Raw genomic sequence first — 25,290 nt, 5'->3', positions numbered from 1 at the left:
TGTGTTTTTATGTCTATTAGAGCTTTTATCTTTGTAAGTAAAATAATTATTTTACCCAGAGCTAGCATAAAAGATACACTAAAATTTAGGATAATGTACACAAGATAATGCATAAATTCGTCTACTACATTTGGCATAATATCCGTCTTTGGGCTTGTGTGGAGATGCTTTTTAATTTACACAATAATTTGCTTCTCGTACCGTTGACGGCCATGATCCAAAGATTAGGGTAGAACGAGACATTTGCTTAATTTGTAGCAATAAAGGGACTTTATTGTTATTTGCTACAATGTTATAATGTGAAGCCTAATGTAGCTAATAACATAAAACGCTTGTGCTTAATTGTGAATATACTTTACTTATGAGGGATTTGTTTGCACTACACACACACAAACACACAAGTGTGAGCGCATGCACACACACACACACATACATGCACACACACACACACACACACACTTACACACACACACACACACACACACACACACACACACACACACACACACACACACACACACACACACACACACACACACACACACAATAATCCTAGACATTAGTTCCTATATAGAATCTCTCTAGAATTGATGTACAGTATAGAGGGTCCAAAAAAATCCTTCTCGGTTTGGTACATTTCGTCCTATCTAAGCCAATGTAAAGGAAAGTTTGAGGGTGACTATTTATATACCCGATGTCTCTCTCTTTGGAATCCTGATTCCCAAGTGTGAGTAGTGTCAACGATTGGGAGTTCAATTGCCAATTGATGTATAGTCACCCACACCTTATAAAAGACAACTCCATCGTTTGACTTGTCTCAATGCAAGCTGTTATAATTTGGGATCTTATTGCCACCGGACTTGCCTTACTAACTGTCGAAAACTAGCACTGGCTGGTAGCATACTATTGCCATTTGATTCATAGTACAAGCTAGTTGCATATTATCACCATTTGGCTCAAAGAATTACTCAAATAGTTGCGAGCTCAGTAGAGCAATAGAGACCAAGTAGCTCCATCATCCTTTCAAAATAAAACTTAACACCCACGCTAGAGCTTTGTGAAATATAGGGTGTAGTCATTGTACAATCTCTACACCGGATAGTAATGTACACAACATCACATGTAGCTAATATATCCGTGCAAAGAGACATTACTACATCCATTGCGTATCGGCCTCCTTTTTGGGATGAATAAGGAATAGCCATTACATATCTAATTATCGTTATTGTTATTGGCTAGGTAGGCTCCGTTTCAATGCTCATGTTATGCATACATTAGCAACAAGATTAAGTCAAAAACACTTAAGCAAAAGGCGCCTAATATAGAGGGATTTCCAACCTACTTCAAACCGTGAGATGATCTTCTTTGCATGCTTCCTTTTTTTGTATATGCATGCCACACTTAGCTTGTATGTATACTCATATTGGCTGGGGTTACTCCTTAGAAGACTCCAGTTGTGCATATGGACAATGAAATCTTTGTGCATTGGAGGCCATTCATGGTATGCAGGATACCAAAGTTTGTGGTATGAAGAATCCAAATGCTTGTGGATTACTCTTTTATTCTTTGATGATTCCTACTCATGTAAATGGGTAGGAAATTTTAAAAAAGACTCTAGTCGTACAAAGATGGGAAATACGCCTTCCTCTATAACTTTGTACTTGCTTCTCTCTTCTTTTGCATAACAAATAATATCGGGAACCTATTTTTATGCAATGCATAGCTAAAAAATAAAGCCCTGGGGCATATGGCCAGGGCTTGCTTGAACTATCTATCTTGGGCTTGTTATATTAACCATAGATGACTCTAAGATGTACACAAGTTTCCCTCCCCATCAAATACTTCTTTAAGATTGTTTGACTCTAGTTACATAATAATTCCATAAAACTTATGGGAATATTTGGTACTACTGAATTATGCCATATTCTTTTATATATGTTCATTCTCTATAAACATTCTCTTATATATGTGCATAGATATGGAAAGTTGTACTATAAGCAAAATGTGTGAGTGAAGATTAAGAAATCTCTCCTATCTGTGTGTTTATGTTTGGATAATTTTTTTTACTTTGGACATCGATAACAAGTCTAGTAGTGCTATGACACATGTCTTCCCTTTGGGTTTAAGCTAGGATCCTTACTTAAGCTTGTTGGATCGTGGCGGCAAGTATCAACGTTGCTAGTTGAAGTTTTGTACAAAGGTCCTACCATAGAATTTTTAATTAGATCCTATAACTTTTTAAAAAACGATTTAACTACATCAATTCTTTATAAATACTTCTTTTCTATAATCATATCATGTTCAGTGTGGTGCATATATTATTGAACCTTCTTATGGGTTCTAGTCTAATTTAAACACACACACACACATACACACACACACATATCTTGTGTTGAGTAATCAATAGTCCATATCTATAATAGCTAATTAATGCGAGTTTAGTAGTTACATCCCATCTTTTCTGTTTGGATGCAGTGTTTTTTTTTTCAATTTTCTCTTTCAATAGTATCAGTCTTACAGAGTGCACACTTTCTTGTAGATATAAAACCGACTTATGGATAACACAATGGCCTCTTTTCTTCATTATTTTTTCAATCAATTCTATAAAACATAGTCATGTGGCATTCTCAGTTTAGTTTGTATTATTTAATCGCGTACATTTTACTATCATTTAATACTTCTTCTTAACCAGTTGATATAGAAGAAATATTCCTAGTTTGTGTCTTAGTAGAAGCCTCAATTCCATAGACTTACGATTTTTGTTGTCAAGTTTCAAAACCTTGTATCTATTCCATAACTATTCCTTGCATTTGGGATGCGACAACACTCTTCATTGTTGACAAAATTTGGATATTCCTTGCATATTAGCACGTTGTTCCACTCTTCGTTGTTGACTCTTATGTCTTTTGTTCTCAAGTAGAGTCACATTATTTGGTGTTTTTATCTCAGCTCCACATACATGTGATTGTGGTTGCTTTATAAGAGCTTTATGGATTAAAAAATCCTCCCCCTTTAATCCTAGTTTAAATATGATGTGTCTCATTCTCAACAAGGACCTCAATGGTTAAGATTCATTGATGCTAATAAAATTACATTCAGGGCCACATAACATTACATTGCAAGGTAACAAGAAGGAATCTTTCCCAAGTTTCCTTTAAAAAGTGTAACGCAAATATTTTTCACAAAAAATTCAAAACTTGCATAACAAGCTCTCAGCCAAAATTCGAAGAGACAATACTTTGAATTATATGAGCAATATTGAGTTCATAAAAAGGGGACAACCAAGGGCATAAAAAGAACTAACAAAAAATTGCTTTGATAATCTTTTACTTGATTCTAGAGATTGCAGAGCCAAAAAAAGGAGAAAATGTTTTACACTTTGCAACCTCTACGTATGAAGGGAAAATCTCTAGGTCAATGTCATCATCGACTAGGAATTACAAAATTGATAAAATTTTCCCTTCGAACATAGAGATTGCAAAGTTCAAAACATTTTCCTATTTTTTTCACAATTTTTCTTTTGGTTTTGTAACCTCTACGTCAAGTGGTCAAGATTAGCATCAGTTACCAAGCAAGTTGATGTTACCATCAACATGATTATAATAATAATTGTTGTTATTATTATTACTTTCTTTGCAATCACAAGGTCAATGTTAGCATCAACTTGGTTGTTGGTAGTAGGTTGATGCTAGCATTGAACTTGTGATTGTAGAACTTCTAATTTTTGGAGGGGGTCTAGGACAATTTTTAGCATCATGGAAATAGACTTAAAATCATTAGGGAGTATCAATTAGGTGATTGCATGTGCAAGGATATGTAGTAAGAAAATGTCTTTTTGGTTGTAATTGTGAATAATCATGTGACACTAGCATGGTCTGAGTAATTGCATGTGTGATTATATGTGCCAACATAAGTGTTTTTTGTTTTATGTGCGATGCTAGCATCAGCCATAAGATTGCAAGACATGACATAAACTTGCATATATAAAACCATATATAGAACTAGCCTACACAAAATGCTTATCGTTTAATACACTAACCTAGTCTACACCTGGATATATAAAGCTAACCTCTACTATATACTTATGTTCATTCAATGCACTTGTGTTAGTATTATATGGATCTGCATTATTTCATTTTACTTGTCCTTAGGAAGTTATTTTCTATATATACCCCCCCCCCCCAAACAACACACACACACACATGCACATACAAGAAATAGGTTTCATTAAGTTTGAAAGAAAAAATTGAGATAAGAAACTAAAGGCAAGGATACATCATGTGAAGCCATAGTAAAACATGATTGTCTATTTTTATGTTTCTTTGCATTAGTAAAATAATTTTAATACTTGCTTCTCTCAAAAATAAAATATTTAGGTGGTAAATAGCAAATGTTATTATTATTATTTTACTAGTTGTTAACTCATTGGTTAACAGTATGCCACCGCTAGTGGTTAGTGGCATGATTTGATGGATAGTGGGCAAGTCCATAGAGCTAGGATTGTGCCTTGGAGCTAGATGGGCCCAAGAGGATGGTAAAAGATTGAGAAGGGAGAGTCATATAAAGAGATTAGGGTTGGCCCTCCCTTCAAAAGGTGACATGTATAAAAGGCCAAGTTGGTGACTTTGGTCTTCATTGTTGTCTACACAAGTTTGGAATACAAACTCCCTCTTGGCTTCCAAGAGTGTCTTTGGGTGTTCTCTTGTTTCCCTTGTAGTGCCTTTGTGTTTGCGACTCTATCCCCCTTCATTCTCCTCTCCTCCTCCCCTTCTCCCTCTCTTCCCTAATCTCTCCTTTCCCTCTTTCTCTCATGGAAACACAATGCAACAATCTGGGAGCCACTTGCGGATGGCTCATGCTTTGCATTGCTCTCACAAGCTTGGAGTGGAGGCTCCATCAGCATTCCTTCAAGATCCCCATGACACATGAGTCACCATCGAGACTACACATCTTTGGAACTGATGCCGGGGAGTTCAAGGCATGCTTTTGCATTGTATTTGCCTTCTTTCATCATCTACCCATTGCTCATTGTTTCTTGGAACTTTGTTAGTGGAGTTGTAGGAGATGAATGAGTGAAGAAGTATGAGTTTAGAAAGAGAAAAGAAGAATCTGTCATTTTCTATTTGGAAAGCATTTTGGATCATTTGAAGCTAGCATTTTATGTTTTTTAGTGTTTTGAGTTGGTAGGAAGATATTTGAAAGATTGCTAAGGAGTGTATGGTGTTAAAACTCACAAAAAACAACCAAGAATGATGAATCATGCTGAAAATTGAAGTTGTTTTGAGTTTTGACAGTCACCTCTTCAAGAAATCTCTCATTTTGCATTCATATGTTGTTTTTCTTTCTTGTTTTTTGCATTGAGTAGGTAGAGTAGGGAGTTTAGCATCCCCCTATCACAAAAAAACCTAAACAAAAACTTCAAAATCATCAAAAACCAATCGACGGAATTGCGAGTTTCTATCCCGCCAACCCGATCGCCTTAGGCCACTATCCCACTAGTCAACATACATTGACCCATCACCTTAGCTCTATCCCACTGGTCAAACATGCATTGACACATTGGCTTAGCTCTATCCCATCGGTCAAACAGGCATGGACTCGTTGCCTTAGCTCTATCCTATCGGCCAAATGAGCGTTGACCCGGTGCCATAATGCTATCTGATCAGATTGACATATGTCGATACCTAACCCGCTGCCCTAATTAAGTACTATCAGTTAGATATCCCATCGATTAAAGAGGCATTGACTCGGTGCCATAACGCTATCCCATCGACCTAATATCCTGTTGGGTCATTGCCATAGCTCTATCCCCATTAGTCATTGCCATAGCTCTATCCCCATGGGTCATTGCCTTAGCTCTATCCCCATGGGTCATTGCCTTAGCTCTATTCCCACGGGCCGTTGCCTTAGCTCTATCCCCACGGGTCATTGCCTTAGCTCTATCCCCACGTTTGAAGGGATAGTGAAGGAAAATTTGATATAATGGGGTGTACCAAGGGGTACAAGGGTTGTGTGTTAGTGGTTAGTGTGACCAGGTTTGGTTGTAGAAGGTTCTATTAGGTGTGATTGAGAGGTTCATGGAGATGGTGGCATGATTATAGGATCTTGGTGGCCTACTATGACATCATTTATGATGTTCACTGGATGTATCTTGGTGCCTATATATTGGCCTCTCCACTCTTGAATAAACATCTCTATTTTACTTCATCTCATTGATTCCTTGATGTTGTTCCATCATGTGGTACCAGAGCCACGTCCACCCTCCTTGATTCCTCTTTGATTCTCCTATCATGAGATCTTTCTACTATAGCTTACCCTCATTGGGGCGCACGTCTACCTTGGAGGATTTCTGAAGCTAGTCCTCCTACAGCCCATGCCGATGACTTCTCTACCCGGCGACATTTCAACGAATTTGACCTTCAAACTCCAAATTTCCTAGAATGCTTCTAGCCACTATTGGGTGACATCAAGATCTATCCTGTGTTCAAATATGAGTTGATATGGTCCACTGAGCAAGGAGAAAACACGAAAAAATCAGTCAGTTTAGGAGAAAACACAGTTTTCTCAGTTGTTGATGGTGCTGCTGCCCGAGGTGATGTGACGTGCCATTTCTCTCAAGCTTAGTACTGGCCTTCTCTAGCAGTATTCCTTTCATTGCATAGCAAAATCCCTCAAAGAGCTGCTCTCATTTGGTCGAATTGCATCCTCCATTCTCAGTCTATTGATGGAAGCTTGTAGTTGACTAGTGAGCTTGTTTTCATTATGTTCTTCAGTCAACATGCCAAGTTCTTGTGGTAACACAAGTGAAAGACCAGCAAAGAAATCAAACAAGGTGAATAATATTTGGAGGCTGAAGTACAAGGTGAAGAAGACCCCAGTTAAGAGGTTTTGGGAGAAGCCGACTGGTTATGCATATGCCAAACAACTAGGTTTTTCTGAATTTTTATCTAGCAATTTGCATTTATATGGTGAAGGTGATTTCTTTGTTTGGAAAGAATGATTTTTTGTAAAGGGATCAGACACTGCCATTAATTGGTAAGACCTTCCCAAATGGCCACTAAATCCAAGATTGACAAATTTGAGGGTGAAGGTTAAACCAAATTGAAATTTATTCTCATGAAAAAGGGAATTTGGATTATTGCTAATGGAAAAGAGAAGAAACCCAATACCAGGGAAGGAGAGGCATCATGGTTACCCAAGGATGAAAAGGCACTAGCCATAATTGCTCTTGGATTGAGTGATTATTTTATCCACCACATTGATGGTTGTGAGACTGCTCATGCTACCTGGAATCATCTTGAGCTTGTCTTTGGAGCACAGCGGAAGTGTTCCAAGTTTAGCTTGCTCATCAAATTCTTTGATCTGAAATTTGATAGAGGAGAATCCATCTCTTCACATTTAAACTCCATGAAGATCATACTGACTCTGTTATCTAGGATGAAGTTTGATCTTGATGATGACATTGTGATTGCTATCTTACTCAAAAGCCTTCCTGAGGAATATGGCACTATTGTCACTACTCTCACCAATATACCAGAGATTAGTTTGGTGGAAATTGAGGCATCCCTCTTGGAAGAGGAAAGGAAAATGAAGAGGAATGACTACAAAGAGCATGGGGCATATTTTGTCAAAAGCAACTTCAAGGGATCCATCAGCAAAAGCAAGATGAAGTGCAACTTTTGTGGAAAGCCTGGACATTTTGAGAAAGAGTGCTATACAAAGAAGAACTGCTCAGCAAACCTTGTGGAAGAAGCAGAGAAAGAAGAAGAAGAAGAACCAGAGGAGTTTAAAGCTCTCACTGCTTTTGACACCCAAGTCAATCTTGATGAGGGTGATGACCCATTTGTTCTCTAAGTTGTTTGTGTGTGTGGTCAATAAGGGTTCTCTGCCTTGGGATTTCCCCCTTAAATGATTGTTAGTCCTTTGTTTGAGGTTTTACCTTGTTGGACCCATGGGGATTTCCATACATAGTCATTGTCCAATCTTCCAGTTGTAAACTAAGAGTCCTAGGAGTGAGTCACAGGTTGGGGCCATGTGTGTTGCCACATGATGGTGGGCAAGCCATGGAGAATCCCATGAACTACTGTTGAGGGATGAGGTCATCAATTTGTGGGGGGGTATGAAGGACAAATTGATGTAATGGGGTGTACCAAGGGGTATAAGGGTTGTGTGTTGGTTAGTGTGACCAGGCTTAGTTGTAGAAGGTTCTATTAGGTGTGATTGAGAGATTCATGGGGATGGTGGCATGATTATAGGAACTTGGTGGCTTTTACTACGACATCATCTATGATGTTCACTGGATGTATCTTCGTGCCTATATATTGGCCTCTCCACACTTGAATAAACATCTCTATTTTGCTTCATCTTGTTGATTCCTTGCTGTTGTTCCATCAGATAGCTCTAGGAACACAAAAAATAGAAAAAAGAAGGGATATAAGTGTAATTTAGCACTTGAAAATTGGGACCCAGTGCATCAAGAAATGATGAAATTTGCATGCAAATTGCATTGAAATAAACCCCATTTTGCAAAAAAAAATCACTGGGGCATTGCCCCTACACCCTATCGGGATGGTATCCTTGGACCCTACTCTACTATGGCACAAGGAAGCCATAACGTGCTGCTGCCTCTTGACCCCACATTGAGGTGGATTCAACCTAGAATTGGGGCCTCAACTTTATCAATGAACACATGATCTTGAGATCAGGAAGAGTCCTAAAAGCTCACCCCTGAGCCTAAAGACAATGTCTCGAATACCATCTTGTCGACCTCCATACCTAGCTTAGCATCCTTAGGGTTAGCAAGCTCAAAAACCGGTTCTCACTTCTTGTAAGAACCACTACTAGGTGAATTATCCAGCTCGAAAGAGTTCCTAAGTCAGGATGGAGACATAGGTGAACCCTCCAATGTTAGAGCCTCAGTAGCTCTGAACTCCATCCCCAATGATCTCCACTCTCCTACCCCATCTACAGTATAGCAGCTAGATTAAAGGAAACGTTTTCCACATCATGGGAATGTTTGGATTGATAGACCCAGCTGACCTGTTGAACCCATTTGCCACCGATGTCAGAAGCAATACTAAGGGAACCAAGTCCCCTGATACTAATGGCAATCAACCCCCATCATACCAATTCTTTGATGATAGAAAATCCTATGGGGATGGATCACAAGGGTCCCAAATGCTAGAGCAGAGGGGGCAGAGGAGTAACCTTGAAGGCCCACAATTAAAACAATCCACCTTAGAAGCCCTTATGATGCCTCCTTAGCAACAAAACATTGGAGATATTCTCTACCCAACAATTGTCCCAATAGGCCTATGCCTGCAAGGAACATACCACTCCCTAGAGGACCTCCAGTCCAGCCTGTTAGGCCAAACCTGACCCAAGTCACAATGCAAATGCCTAGTGGGCAATCCTCCCATCCCAACCTTGTGCCATCAAATCCATGGAACCATTCATCAAGACCACCAATGTACAGGACAAAGCCCACTGTTCCACAACCTCCTCCTATATATAGCAAACGGTCCTTATGGATGGAGCTATGAGAATCCTAGTGCAAGTGCTAGGAAAGGGGGGCACAAAGCCACCTCCAGCTTTTCTAAGAAGGGATACCAACCCCTCAAGGAGAAAGCCTATCAAAATATCCAAGATAATCACCAAGTTTGTAGGAGAAGGAGACCCAGTCTCCCATATTGAGAGATTTGAACAAATCTGTGAGACCTTTGGTGATATTGGGGATCTAGAAAAGGTCAATGTTTTTGGCTTAAGCCTTGATGGTAAAGCTGCACAATGGTTTAGAGCCTTAAACCTTGAGGAGAAAATAAATTAGGACATGTTGCGTAAATCTTTCATTGTGGGGTTTGCCCCAGTGGTCCAAGGTGGAGCCCGATTAACCAGCTTTATGAGGTGAGGCAAAAGGAGATTGAGTCCTTAAGAGACTATTTCTCCAAGATTAAACATCTAAACTCATGATGTGAGAGAATGACTCGGATGCACAGCTTTTGCCATGCTTCCTCATAGGGCTACAAGATGCTAAGCTGCATGATCATCTGTCTGCTATGAATCCCACACTGTTCGAGCTATGTAGCAAGACGGCGATACACCTAGGGGATAACATCAGGGAGAAGCCCCAAAAGAATAAATCCTTAGCTTCATTTGATATGTCCCAAATAGCATAGGCTTCAACCTCAGAAGCAACTAAGGATGCAAGCATGATGACCAAGGTGCTAAACATGGAAGAGTTGGCCACAGAACTATTAAACAAGTTGAGACAACAATGGCTGATAGAAGCACTAAAAGATGATCCTAGCGACCCCCATCTATTTCCACAATGAGATAATATATGATGTGTGGTATGCAATGGAAAACATCCGACTAATGAGTGCCCTCGTCTTAGAGCCATGCCAACACTTTACTATGCCCATTGTGTTCATTGGGGGAAATCATAACACATCCCAATGTCATTATCCTAGGGTGATTTGTCAACCCACGTGTCAACAAAGGCCGAATCTACCATTTCTTGCACTGCCCAATTCGTAGAATCAGGCACAATTGGAAATACAAGGAGCCACATTAGCCAATCAAGGGCAATTTAGGGCTCAAAATATTACATTACCCCCACCAATATTGGGACCTCAATCACCACCACGACCACCATGAATTACTCCCTTGAATCAAGTATTGGTGGAACAGCTACCCAGTGATTGGGGAGATCCCAAATCTACCTTTAGTGGAAACAAATATCCCCAATATAGTGACAATGGAAATCAATCTAGCATTATAAGTCACTACATTATACAAGTGCATTCCGGCATACCAAACGATACCGATTTCTCAGACAATGGAGATAGGAACAAGTTGACCAAGACACAACCCATTCAATGCCATGTGTTTCAAGGGCCACACCCAGCCAATGAGTGTCCATCTAAGGGGCAATCTAATCATCCGATCACATGTGCAACACTAGCATCTAATACACCACTGCCATTGCACTTTGGGTGTGGTGTAGACCATATTTTTAAGGATTGCCTGATGAGAAAGCCACCAAAGACCACAAGCCTTAACTTGTTAAGCATTGAGAGAGGCCAAGTGTTAGTAGTATCCATGAATGTAATCACGAGGTTGCAAGCTAAAGCCCTTAAAATAAAGAGCTTTGCACACAAGCCAAAAGAGATAAAGCTAGCACGTCATAGTCTAGGGAGGCAACTAAATCAACACGAGTAAGTACCAAGGGTGAATGAAGATTGGGAAGGGAAACAATAAAGTCATCATCCAAGATGGGTCGGATGAAGACACGGCCTCCTTAGTGACATTATCTTCCTCTGGTGGTACTTTCTCAAATGGTAGCAACCACAAGCACCTAGATGAGGCAAATGAGGGAACAATAAGGGCCTCAACTCATGGCCAAGCCACAACACCTAGGGTCATGGTGAATATCCCAACCCATGGGTGGAGAAACAATATCTTACTGAGGCATAGAATTTGGTACGCAACTGCCAAGAGGAATGTGAGGAGAGGCTCAAGGCAAGCAATAGTGATGATACAATTCATCTGAGACATGAGATAGCCACTTGAGCCTTAAAAGCCTTGGTAATACTTGAAAGGGTAGATGAAGAAGGTGTGTCATGTCCTTCAATAGAGGAATCCACCCCAATGCAACGGATGTTTGAAGAAGACCCCACCTTGCAACAACTAAAGAAGGATGAAAACATGTCTTTATGTGGCTTAGAAGAGTCGAAATCGATAAGCAAGGAACCTATAACTAGTCCTCGAGACATTGCTGTTTAGCCTCATCTTTATCCAAAAAGGCAGAGATACCTATTGCGACATTGCTTCGAGGCAACCCAACCCATTGGAGAGACCTCTCGAATTGGATGAATGGGTGAATAGTGACACACTAGTCCACTAATCCTAAGAATGTTGAATCTCCCAATCAAGCTCAAGACGTTCCAAGGGCGCCAGTCAACAAACTGGGACAATATTTTGGTCTTGAAGACCCTTGGTGTGATCCTATACCTAAGTTAGAAGACACACTAAATTGGATGCATACACTGGCCACAATAGATCTACCAAGTACAAAAGGAACTCAATGTATGCACCATGACAATGATAAACCTACCACCGTTTCACCTTTTTACACCATAGGAGTGGTACTACCTAATCAGGTTGAACCTAAAATTGATAATGCTACTGATCCTAACAAGATAGATATGAATCCATCTCAACTTTGGATAGAGCTAACATCAGCAGTGCAACATGATGAATACAAGCCATGGCAGATTGGTGAGCAAGCCACAACCTCATCTCTTGGCAAACATTAAAGCATCTTGGCCAGGTACACCTTCAAGTATATGATTATGAAATTGAGTCCATAGAGGGTACCTCTATTAGGGTTATTGGTTCTTTAACATTGAATGTTTCCTTGGACAATTACGTTGTGCCTTGCAAGTTTTATGTAACTCTTGCAAGTACCTTAATGGATGCCGCAGTTCTTGGTAAAAGTTGGATGCAAGACACTTAAAAAGGGTTGTTTGGTGATGAATCCACCCAACAAGATGTGTTAATAACTACCAACCGGCCCAACATTCAAGCATCAACATCAACATCCACTTCCACATATCAACCTTGGCTAGTGCCTTACCAACAAAGAAAACAAAGAAGAAGAGCAACCAAGCAAGTGTGGGTCCAAAAGGATCTACTAGAAGCCCAAGGGTACTTTGCAGGTGAATCATATTTTTGAATTCTAAAGAAACCTCAACATGTAAAGCCACCCCCTCCACTAAACATCAAGCCTCACCATTACTAGCCACCCCCACATGTAAACAACAAACCTCAACATCAAAGCAGGAGACAACGCCATCCAACAGAAAGGTTTATTACCAATGGCTTCCCACAAGACTACTTGAAGCCTGAGATATTACCTTCGCAACTCTAATATATGAGTACCCAAGCCTCACCAAAGCAATCAACAGCCCATCCATGCTTGCCCTGAGCCTAAATGTACACAATATCCATCGCAAAGGCAAGAGCAGAGCCCCAAATCTATCAATACAAAAGCATCAACGAGTGTAGATGCACCAGTAGTAGAGTCACACAAGAACCTACTCTACAAAGATGCCAAGAACAGCGAGAATAAGCTTGCAAGGACAAGGGAAAAGCACTAATGCAAGAGGATCATATGCAAAGGGCTTCATCTACCTCCTCTCGAGTAGTTACACACAAATTTGTCTAAAAAATGGAGACAGTAACACAAGAACTTGCTTGGCCACAAGTCTATTAAAAGGCGTCAATTTATTATATCATCTTCAAGGCAACTGGCAAATAACACAAGAACCTATCTTGAAAAAAGAGACAATACCACAAGAACCTACCATGAAAAGAAGGGAATATATTGTGGGAGCTACCTCTTGCATAAGCACCCACTTGGCCCCATGGTGTAACCAATTGATGTTAAAGCAACCACAAACTCACATTTACATTAATTCGAGGTTCCTTAGGGCTTTGCTTGGAAGTATTTGAGCCCAATAAGGATGTGGTACCATCTGGATCTTTATTTTTCCAAATCATCAAATCGAGAGGAGTCTGATAATACAACATACAAATTCCTAAATTGAGGACTATGGTTAAAGAGGTATGTAGAATCTAGGATCTAGAAAAGGCTTCAAAGCTAGAACTGAAAGAAAAGCCAAATAAAGAAAAGAGGATCAGTGGAAGTTAGATAGTTAATGCTATTAGTAAGGGAATGTGGGAAACTCATCCAAACCCATATTGATGTCTTCACCTCCACCCTGCAATTGAATGCATCTTCTGGAGCTGTTGATGTAGAACCACTTGTTGTTCTTTGAATTCAAGACGCTGTTGACTTAGTTGTAAATTAGGGCCCTGTTCGATTTTGGCTGCTGATTTTGAGTGGTGAAATATTATCCATAAAATGGATTTTGAAAGAACTTCAAAGTAGAGAAGCAAGGAGAAATGTCATGCAAAACCTTGGACTTACAAGCATGGCAAGTAAAAGACATAGTTTGAGGAGAATCCAATAAAAGCTCCACTCAAATCAAATATGGGACTTAAGGAGGAGAACGAGAATACATTGTACTTACTCTGCTAATCCTAATAACACTACGATCTTACATCAATCCCTAATAACACCTTCTCCCTACTAGCTTACAACTTAGATTTTCTCTTTCTTCCTCTTTCTTTGACAGGTCAAAAATATTCATCGATAATCCATCCACCCAACATCTAACCATTGCAATCAATTAAGACATACCATGCCAATTATAGTGGAATCCAATGCTACCAAATGCAATATCCATGTTTCTAGTAGCAATTCCACCACAGAAGATCCAGTGAAGACCTATGAAGCACTGCAAATGGCCGAAATTCACACTAGTACTCACTAGGAATGATCTTCACCGACAAAGAACCAACAACCATGAACATCGCACAATCCAGAGGACTGGATCGAGATCAAGAAGGGGGGCATGTTAATTGATTGGTTTAAAAAATATAATAAAGTTAATTTCATGAAATAACCTCTTGTCAATCTAAAGTTCTTATACTATAAAAATGTCAAGATGAATTTGTAAATTTATTAGAAAGGGGTGATGATGCTAGTTTTGATCTCACCTTAGAAACATGTAACATGGCGTGTTAGTTAATGGAAGGCTATATTTTTAAACCAAGGGATGTACATGCCATATACAAACATGAGAGTTTGGATTAATTATGAAAATGTATGAGGGAACTTTGAATTTAAAATTAGATTATACATACATACGCTAGAAGGGGGGAAAACATATACATATGTATATATGTATATATGTATATATATATGTATATGTATATATGTATATATGTATATATATATATATATGTATATGTATATATGTATATATGTATATATATATATATGTATATGTATATATGTATATATATGTATATCTATATATATATACATATACATATGTATATATGTATATGTGTATATATATGTATATGCGTGTGTGTGTGTGTGTGTGTGTGTGAAGATCAATTTGTAAATTTATTAGAAAGGGGTGATGATGTTAGTTTTGATCTCACCTTATGAACATGTAACATAGCATGTTAGTTAATAGAAGGCTATATTTTTTAATCGATGGATGTACATGCCATAGTTTCAAAGTGGAGGGGTTACGAGTAGTATACAAAAATGAGGTATTAAAAATACTTATCCAATATTCTTAATTGTGTGGATGTAGAGATGGGAGTTCAAATTCAAAATTAGTAGATATATACACATACAAATATGTGAGTGGAAGAGGACAGAAAGGAAGGGGAAAGGGTAGCAAATGACAGGGGACAAGGAATGGGGGAAGGGACATAAGTCACTTTTAAGGGGGGCTTAGTTCTATCACAACTTAAAAACAAGTAGGAACACTTTATTGTTTTTCAAGCAATTGGAAGGACCTTTCAAGGATATAGGGATTTCCATAGCCATGGAGGCTCATATCAATAGCCATGGAGGCTCATATCAAACAAAAAAGGTAGGAGATTGACAAGCTACACCATATCTCCACCAAAATTATTGCATGATGAAAGAATAGATTTAGGGATGGTATATATTTTACACATGTAACAATTGTCTTACAACAATGACTCAGCAAGAATAATCAAACGTGCTTTCCAAATTCTCATGCAACTCTCAGTCATTTCATGACCTTCCCCATGACTATCTTAGGCTAAAACATACTACTTCCTCTCTCACTCATCTCTCAAACTTAAAAGGGAAAGAATAACCAAAATTGAAATTCATGATCCTCTTAAAGAATAGAAGGAGGAAGAACAAATAGGAATTTCCTTCATAATTTCTTAGTAAAAGAAAGTAGCCACAGTGTGTCCATCTCCTTTAGTTCAAATATAAGGAGAGAAGTAGCACCCTATCATACTCCTTTACACCATCTACATGAGGTTTTCTAAATCCCATCTAATAAAACAATTGGATAGTGTAGCCTTACCACGACGGAAACCTTAAGCCAAAGAGAAAAAATCACTAGGAGATCTCCTCTAAGGTGAACATACCACCAATATAGCTCTGTTTGTGTGGGAAATACGCCTTTGGTATATACCCATATATTGATGCTTTATTTTACACTACTTCAAAATAGGTGCCTTCACCAATATATAACTGTATACCATTAGTATAAGGGTCTACATTGATGGTTTGATTATATAACAGTATAACCCGTGATACTAGGAATAAAATTCCCAGTTCACACCATGATTTAGGGCTACAAATGTGTTAACATGATCATGAATGTTATTGATGAGAAAATTTGGGTCATTGAGCGATCTTACAATCCTTGGATTAGTGGGAAATTACCACAAGAGGAGTTTTTTTAATATTCCAACAAATTACTAAAGGTGATCATAGTTGTACTAATTTTTACTTTCATAGTGCATGACCATTGTCCTCTACATTTTGATGAGAAAAATACATTGGCTGTAAGTGGCACACATCTACTTGAATTCTCCATTGAAAATTGTTTCCTTTTCAAAGAATGTTGTATACATTTTTGAGTATAATATTTAGTTAAATTCTTTAGTATAATGTACCACTAATAGGCTAGAGAACATACCGATCCAGATAAATTATTAATTGAAAAAGGACTAGAATATAGAATCTTTGCTATTCTACTTTCACAAGGGTCATAGAAATGTGTGTGTCTGTGTGTGTGCACGCGCACATGCATGTGCATGTGCATGTGAGTGTACATGTGCGTGTGCATGTGCGTGTGCCTCTATGTGTGTGTGTGTGTGTGTGTGTGTGTGTGTGTGTGTGTGTGTGTGAGAGAGAGAGAGAGAGAGAGAGAGAGAGAGAGAGAGAGAGAGAGAGAGCGCTACTATAGAGCTTAGCTTTTCCAAATATTATCAAGTCTCCCCTACCCACTGATAAAAACTTATTGTAGAACATCCATGTTCTCCCCTTTCCTCATTCATGCTTAGTATCTCTTGCAACCCCCGACTCCCTCATAGTATTCTTTTCATTTCAATTCTTTACCTAAATCTAACAAGTATATCCTTGCCTGCCACTATATTAATTCTTATGAGCACCACCCACTACAACTTCTCCATGTCTAGGAATGTCAGAAAACCTTATTTTGACTTGTTTTTGTATGTGATTGTTATTTTTGTATATGTTTTTCAAGTCTATTGAAATGAAAACCAATGAAATCAAGAAAAGCTTTTAAAATGAAGGAATACATCATGCCTTGCTTCTCCTCAATTGTCCCTACCATTTTTAAATTCAAGGCATCTATTCTATTTTTAATTAGGAGCATTTGGGATAGCTAGTTAGGTAAGTAAGTAAGCTTACATGAGTATAGCTAGTTAGGTAAGTAAGTTTACATGAGTATCTTTGATAGCTAGTTAGGTAAGTAAGTTTACATGAGTATCTTTGATAGCTTGGTAGGAGCATACATTTAATTTGTAAGTGAAACATCTAATAGTTATCCGCATGCCTCATAAGAGGAAGTTATCAATTGTGCTACTAGTATTGTCATAAGGGCACCTCAAAAGGAAAACACACAAGTTTAGACCTTTGTAACATTTTTTCCCTTGTAACTCATACATAATCCGTAGTCTAGGCTAGAGGTCTTCCAACATCATGAGAACAAAGGAGAAAATACTATGGACAACAGGGAGACAATAACATGGCTGACAAGTTTGCCACATTAGAACCCAATAATAAATTCAATTCCTAATCATGGCTGGTTGGGCAATCTACTACCTATACTTACAGCAAACTCCAATAGAAAGCCTCTTACTATAACACTCTCTAATCTTGAAATGTTATTATCAGTAAAAGTCTATCCACTATAAGTAATTTTTTGACAAGCATACTTAAATAGGTTCAAAGTCTAATGATTCGTCTTTGTTTGGAGATTGTTCCTTGAGATTGAAATGTTATTATCAGTAAAAGTCTGTCCACTATAAGCAATCTTTGACATGCATATTTAAATAGGTTCAAAGTCTAATGATTCGTCTTTTTTTGGAGATTGTTCCTTGAGTTGGCAAGATGTTTTTAAATGCTCGAATTTACAAAAGGATGCACTACACCTCATACGTTGTGCACAAGATGATTTACCTCTTCTTGTTGCGGCAATGAAGCGGCTTTATATTACATGATGATCTCAATAAGCTTGATTGTTATGATGTCTTCATCCCCTAGTAATTTGGTTGCTACCAAATACCGCTCTTTGCACACATGCCTTTCTAGGGTTTGGATGAAATTTGCAAGACATCAAAGCGTAGAGAGGAAGCCACAATCTCAAATGATAAAGACCTATACGAAGGTTGTCAGGTTACTTGGTATGATGCACTTGCATTGCTTAAAGTAACAACGATCAATCGTTTTGGTTGCCACCTAAAAAGACAGTAGATGCAAGAGGTGAAGGCATCCTCATGTGTGAGGTCTGTCAACTGTAGGGCATGTAAATAGCACGGGTTGGTGTGAAGCTCATAACCCACAATTAGGTGTTTAAGTGTGACCCCAAGCATGAAAGCGACAATTTTGTTTTTCTTGAAGTGGCTAAGAGGGCATCCCCACGTTAATGATCGAGGTCCCTATTTTTTAGCAAAGATAAATTATAGATATCCTCCATGAAGATCGCCTTGTTCATCGGCCGCAAGGGAGCTTTTGGCTTTCACGCCTAACATCAGGGATGTTGGTGCAGTTAGTCGTGAACATAGGCTCACAGAGGATTTCGAAACAATGAAGGCGACGAATTTTGTAGATCGTTGCTTGAAACCTTCGCCTACAAGGTATGTAGCGAAAATTTTGACTATGTAACGGAGATGTTCCCACGATATGATTTGCAAATCGTGCCTAAGTTCTCCCTTACCTCGCGAGAATGTTCTCTAATGAGATGTGACGGGTGTAATGTGATAGATGTAATGGAGACTTAAAATAAGACAGAATTACGAATATAGGGTGAAAAATGCTTTTTTGTGGGAAAGAGACGAAAATGAAGATTCGACGCATGTCGGCAGAATGCAGCCGAAGACAGACAGCTGGCATCCAGCTGGCGCGCACGTAGCACAACAGTACTTTGAGCAGTGGGGCCCGTGGCGGCGGGCTCCATTTAAAACTCTACGTTTTTCATACGACGGCGGTTGTGCGACGTGCCAATCCCCCCGCGGGCCCCACTCAATTCGTGGACCACAAAAAATAATGCACCCCTAAAATCAAACCTTTGAACCTTATGCATTTTGGCATGGCTTTCAGAACATGACCACATTTTTCCCATCTCTTCACCCTCCTTTCTCCGCAATCTTTTTCGTTGCCCCCCGTTTCTAGATCTATAACCCAACTCCACGACACTCCATGCCCAATCACCCCATACGTCGGTTGGCCGTGAGACATGTTGCTACTCCATAACCACCGCATGCTAGTACGTACATGTAACATGCTACCAAAAGGCACCTTCAAGCATTTGATAACCGTAACTACCCTTACAATGTCCTCAGCAACCTATCCTAGATGCACTTGTCAGTGTTGTGCACTAAATGCTTAAGAACCATGATAGGTGGGTGTGCTATACCATCGAAAGAACACTCAACTCGTTGTTCAAAAGGGGGAAATTGACATCTCACTTGCATGAAAAAGATGACTCTCTCGTACAATAAGTAATTGATTGTAATGAGGCATACGATATTCCACATGACATCATAGAGTTTCAATCAAAGTCCACCATCTTCACGCAATTCTTTGAATATCTAAGTTAAAGACAAAAGGCATTGAGATGAAAAGCATGCCAATATTGAATCAACATAAGTGACCTATTGTACCGCAAGATATCACTTCATATCAAAAGATCCCCCCTTTAGTTAACTTTCATTCTTGAAAGTATGTATGTTCACTACATATGTGTGCACTTAAAACATTTCATAAGGATTCACATCATGCAAGGCATTGAAGCCAATGCATTGTATGATATACGATATCTTTATTGAACTAATATTATCATATAATTAGTTAAAGCTATGGCTTCTAATATGACCTCGAATAAAAAAGGGAATACCAACTAAATCTTAAATGAAGTTACTACTAACCAAGATTGCCCTTAATGAAGTATCTTATTAAAAACATTTAGAAGGACACCTATGCCACGTTTATTGATAGAGGACTTGACATTTAAAAGATAGAGAAAATGACACAACAAATTCTGCACTATGCCACATTTGTGATATTAATGTTTAAAATGTGAGATGTATCTAAGTATCAATCCCCACATTTTGTAAAAACAAAAAATCCCCACATTTTGTAAAATACCCTTTAATTACTTTAATTAAACAGTGTTAATCTTTGCATAGGCACTGCCATTTGAAAAATGATCTAAGACCAATGGGGATGTTTTCATATAAGATCAAGGCTTCTAGACATGCTTCACTAAGCGTAGTTTTGAAGCCTGTAGACATAACACAAAATATAAACGTTTGGTGATAGTTGCATTTAAAAAATGTGGTCTTTTATTAAAGGTTTGTGCTTCCATTTCTTTTTTTTTTGAAATTCAATAAAAGCTACTTTTGTTGCCTAATTTTTATCAAGCCTAAAAGAACAAAGGTAATCCAAATGGTACCAATAGTTAAACAAATCCTTAGATCTCTTATAACACAACACAAAGTATGGATGTTCACTACATATGTGTGCACTTAAAACATTTCATAAGGATTCTAATCATGCAAGGAATTGAAGCCAATACATTGTACAATATAAGATATGCTTATTGAACTAAGAATATCAAATGTCGAGTTAAAGCTATGGCTTCTAATATAACCTCAAATAAAAAAGGAAATAACATTTAAAATTAAAAAACTGAGGGAAGAAATGTGTTCTTAAATGAAGTTAATATTAACCAAAATTGTCCTTGAATGAAGTGTATTATTAAAAACATTTACAAGGACACATATGCCACACATTTAAAAGATAGAGAAAACAAGACAACAAATTCTACACTATGCCACATTTGTGATATTAATGTTTAAAATGTGAGAACTAATTAAGTCTCCATCCCTACATTTTTGAATGCCCTTGAATTAAGCATTGTTAATCATCGTGTTGTGCTTGGAAAATTTGCTATGTAGAACCCATCATGGAATAGGCTTTGCCATTTGAAATGATTTAAGATTAATGAGGTTGTTTTCATATAAGATCAAAGCTTCTAGACGTGCGTCACTAATTGTAATTTTGGAACTAGTAGATGCAAGACAAAACATGAATGCTTGGTTTTAGTTGCATTTTAAAAATGTGGTCTTTTGTTAAATGTTTGTGCTTCCGTTTCTCTTATTTTTGAAATTCTTTAAAGCTGTTTTTGTTTCCTAATTTTTATCTAGACTAAAAGAACAAAGGTAAAGCAAATGTTACCAATAGTTAAAATCCTTAGACTATTATAATACAACACAAAGACAAACTTGTAAAAGCCTCTCTCTCTATCTGTTTGTCTGTCTGTCTATCTCTCTCTGTTGAGGGGCATTTAGGCACCTAGGCTAAGTAGAGTCATGTGGAGGTTGAAAGGTCACAAGTCAAATATATGTGTGGCAATTACCAAGGACCACTATAGGCAGTTATAGCTCCTTTTGGATAAATGTATCTTGATGTATGGTAGTCAAATTGTTGTTTGACCAAGATTTCAGACCATGTATTCCCCTTTGGCAAGTCGGATGCTAATCCCATGCACAATTCTCCATGCTCCTAGCTATGTGTTGTTGGAACAAGAGAGCTTTTGCTCCTATCTTTCTCTGTTGTATCTACTTTTGCCTTGAAGCTATACATTTTGAGCTGGTAATATAGTCCGACTTCTATTTGACTAGCTTCTGTTCGACTAGCTTCTGTTTTTGCATTGTTTTGATGTTTTCACATTGCTTATGCATATTCCTATTCTAGGCATATTCAGCCTGAAATATTTGGTGATCCTGTAGTTGGTTTGTTCCTCGGAAGGCCTTGGCATTGAGGTGAAAGGGCTTACGCATGTTGCTATTGTCCAAAGAAGTTGCTGAAAAGAATGTTGCTACAAAAATAAAAGAATGATGCTGCTGGAAGAAGAAATGCAAATGCTACATTGGAAAGATTAAAGACTGTTGCAAAGAACAGGAGTTTTTGTTCCACAATGAAGAGATGCTGCTCAAGATGGAAGGACTACTACTATGCTATGTGAAAGAACAGATTAATTGATAAGAGAGGCAGGGGAAGATGGGGGAGCTAGTGAAAGACCCGCTTGAGCAGGCCCAACTATTCCCCATCCCCCTAATGAAGCTGCTGCTCCATCTGCGTTCAATGTAGGGACAATTTTTTTGCCTTGCTTTTTGTGCTCCAAAACACTAAAATTTGCTCCAATAACCTTTTCAACTCTTCTCTTTCAGAATGTGATAACGAGGATTCATTGAGCTAATGGTAGCCACTACTCTGTTAATTGCTGCCACAGTGTCGCTCCCACTGTTGGCCATCGCACAACCCTTCTCTATGCATTCCTTGAAATGGCTAGAAGCATTTTAGCCTACCCTCTTATGACCTCCATGTATCATCCTACAAGCCTCTAAATCCCATCCTCCCGCATGATATACCAAGTCAAGCCGCCATCGCCATCCTTCAGACAACCCACTTCACCTTCAGTTCTTCTAGCCATTGCTACTTTTTTTTTTTTGGGCATAAAAAGTTTTTGTTATATTAGGATATCATCATCATCATAAGTGTTTACATGTTCTTTGGTAAAGAACAACCAGCCCCCATGGGGTGAGTTTCATCAAAACATTTCTAAGTAAAACATAAACAATAGCAACAAAATTGGAGTCATGAAGTTTCCACTTGTCATTAAGAACCCTACAGAGATCACCCATGTCCTTGCTTGGTGTGGGTATGGGGAAGAAAAAGGAACTTTCCACTCAGCTGAACTCCCTGCTGTACACAAGGAAAGATCCCCCCTTCCACTATTGGCTGCCACTCCAAAGTTGTAATCTACTCATAACAAGTGACTGGCTTTTGTTGTTTAGACTGAACTCTCTCCTAATCTCTACCCAAGTTATCCACCTTAGTTTAGATCTATTCCACATCTGCCCCCAGCTTTGCAAACCCTTTTTCAATAGAAGAGCTGCCTTGGATATCTCTTCATCAGAAAGAATAGCTTCTTTGAAAATAACAGAAATCCAAATTGAGTCCAAGGTCATAAAGGCACCTTTACCTAAAAAGACAATTGCAAGGTTCTAGGTTACAAATAGCTGATAGCATGGGGTAGTTTTTCCACTTGAGGACTCTGAGGGGTCTGAGGGGGTGGACATTCCTAAGGAGAAGTTGAGCCAAGACTCTTCAATAGGGTTTAGGATTGCCTTTAAAATCGAGATCGAGGAGAGTTTCAGAGCAGCCTGTTCTATGTCAATAACTCCTAATCTACCCTCCTGCTTGGGTTTGATATAGAAGTCCCACCTGACCTTGGGTATCTTGCCTCCCCACAGAAAAGATCTACAAATTTTTATGAATCTGTTAATTCCAGCTTTGGAGGGGGACCATGGAGGGGGACCAAGTTGTGAGGTAGAAGATAACAATACGATAAATGCAATGATTAATAACAGTTCTTCTGCTTGCCAGACTAGCCTAAAATCCTCTCAATTTCTCCATCTTGTTTTGGAATCTGTTCATGAACCAGTCCCACCTTTGCTTGAGGGAAATATCAAAACCCATGGGGATACCCAGCAGCCTGAAGACTGAGCCATGCTTGACCCTCTAGCATCTGATCCCTTCCAACACTTGCTGTTCATCACCTTTGAGAGTTGCATATCTAGTTTTAGAGTAATTGATGGACCCAGAGGCTTTGCAAAAAATATTTAAAGACTCCATGGCCACCTTGATATATTGTGACTTATTCTTGAGGGTTAAGTTTGTATCATCAGCAAATTGCTGACAGATAAAGTGCTTGCCCAAGGGTAGCTCAATACCTTTCAACTTGTTTTCTTGGCTTTGTTGATGGAGAAGCCATCCCAGGGAGTCTGCTGCAATTGCAAAGAGTAAAGGGGCAATAGGGCACCCCTGCCTTATAGATATTTTAAGCTCAAATGGTTGGCTCATGATCCCATTAACACAAATCTTTGCTATAGCATTTGTGAGGAGGAGTTTGATAAAAGGAATGTAAAGGGGGCCAAGACCCATATTAGCCAGAGCTTGGATGATGGAACTCCCATTCAAGTCTATCATTAGCCTTGTCAAAGTCAACCTTCAAAAAGCATATGTCCTGTTTCTCTGGCATATTCACATCCCTCCCAAAGGTTGATGATAGCTTCAAGTAAATGTATGCCCTTTATGAAGCCTTTTTGCTCTAGTAGGATCCACTTGGCCATTCTATTTTTAATCCTCAGAGCTAGAGCTTTAGCAAGTCAACTGCAGTATACTAGGATTCATTGGTAGAAGGAGACTCAGTGAAAGCCTTGCACCTAATAATTTTAACACCTTCTTGAACACTCAAGTCAAAAAATTTGGGATCAGCCTTAAACCATGATGTGGTTTTTTGGCCCAGGCCAAAGTCACACTTGAGCAGGACTGGCTTGTGGTCTAAAAGAAAGAAAGAGGAAAAGACCTGAGTCCTGGCAAGAGCTGGTTTGGATAACTAGATCTTGTGAGACATATATCCTGTCCAGTCTAGCCTCTCTTATGTTGTCCCCCACTTGACTGTTTGACCATGTGAAGGTGTCCTTCATCCCCATATCCACTAGATTTATCTCTTCTTTCAAGTCCTCCTAAAAAGTCAGTTCTCTGCCTCTGATGTGACTATTCCTTTACCCATCCATCTGTCCTTGGAGCTTTCCACCATGTTAAAGTCACCAGCCACAAAACATTTATTTCCTCCAACAGGAGTGATCCCAGCTAACCATTCTTTCCTATGAACTGTTAGAAGCATAAAGTGACACCACTATGAATGTCTGCCCATGTATCATGCATTTAACCATAATCCATCTATTATGTGTATCCACTTCCACATCCAAAATATCCTGAGCATAGTTAGATAGTATACCGATTGCTACCCCACTTTTGCCCTCCTCATGGTCAATGAAGTACCATTTCCTTCTCTTGTTAATAACAGTCAATCTTTCTCCAAAAAAGGTTCAGAGACTTTAACTTCTTTCAGAGTAAGGAAAGTAGGAGAAAGAGCATTAGATCTTAGCCAATAAGCTAACTCTCCTATGGGTACTAAGCCATTCAATGGAATCAGAAAGCAAGTCTTCATTGATGAAGGCAGCAATTTGCTTACCTCTTGTAGATTCTTGGCCCTC

The sequence above is a fragment of the Dipteris shenzhenensis genome, chromosome 12 (genome assembly GCF_047967505.1).
Source record: "Dipteris shenzhenensis isolate YYH24624 ecotype China chromosome 12, Dip_SZ_1.0, whole genome shotgun sequence".
NCBI classification, from domain to species: Eukaryota; Viridiplantae; Streptophyta; class Polypodiopsida; order Gleicheniales; family Dipteridaceae; genus Dipteris; species Dipteris shenzhenensis.
This window is presented reverse-complemented; position numbering follows the sequence as displayed.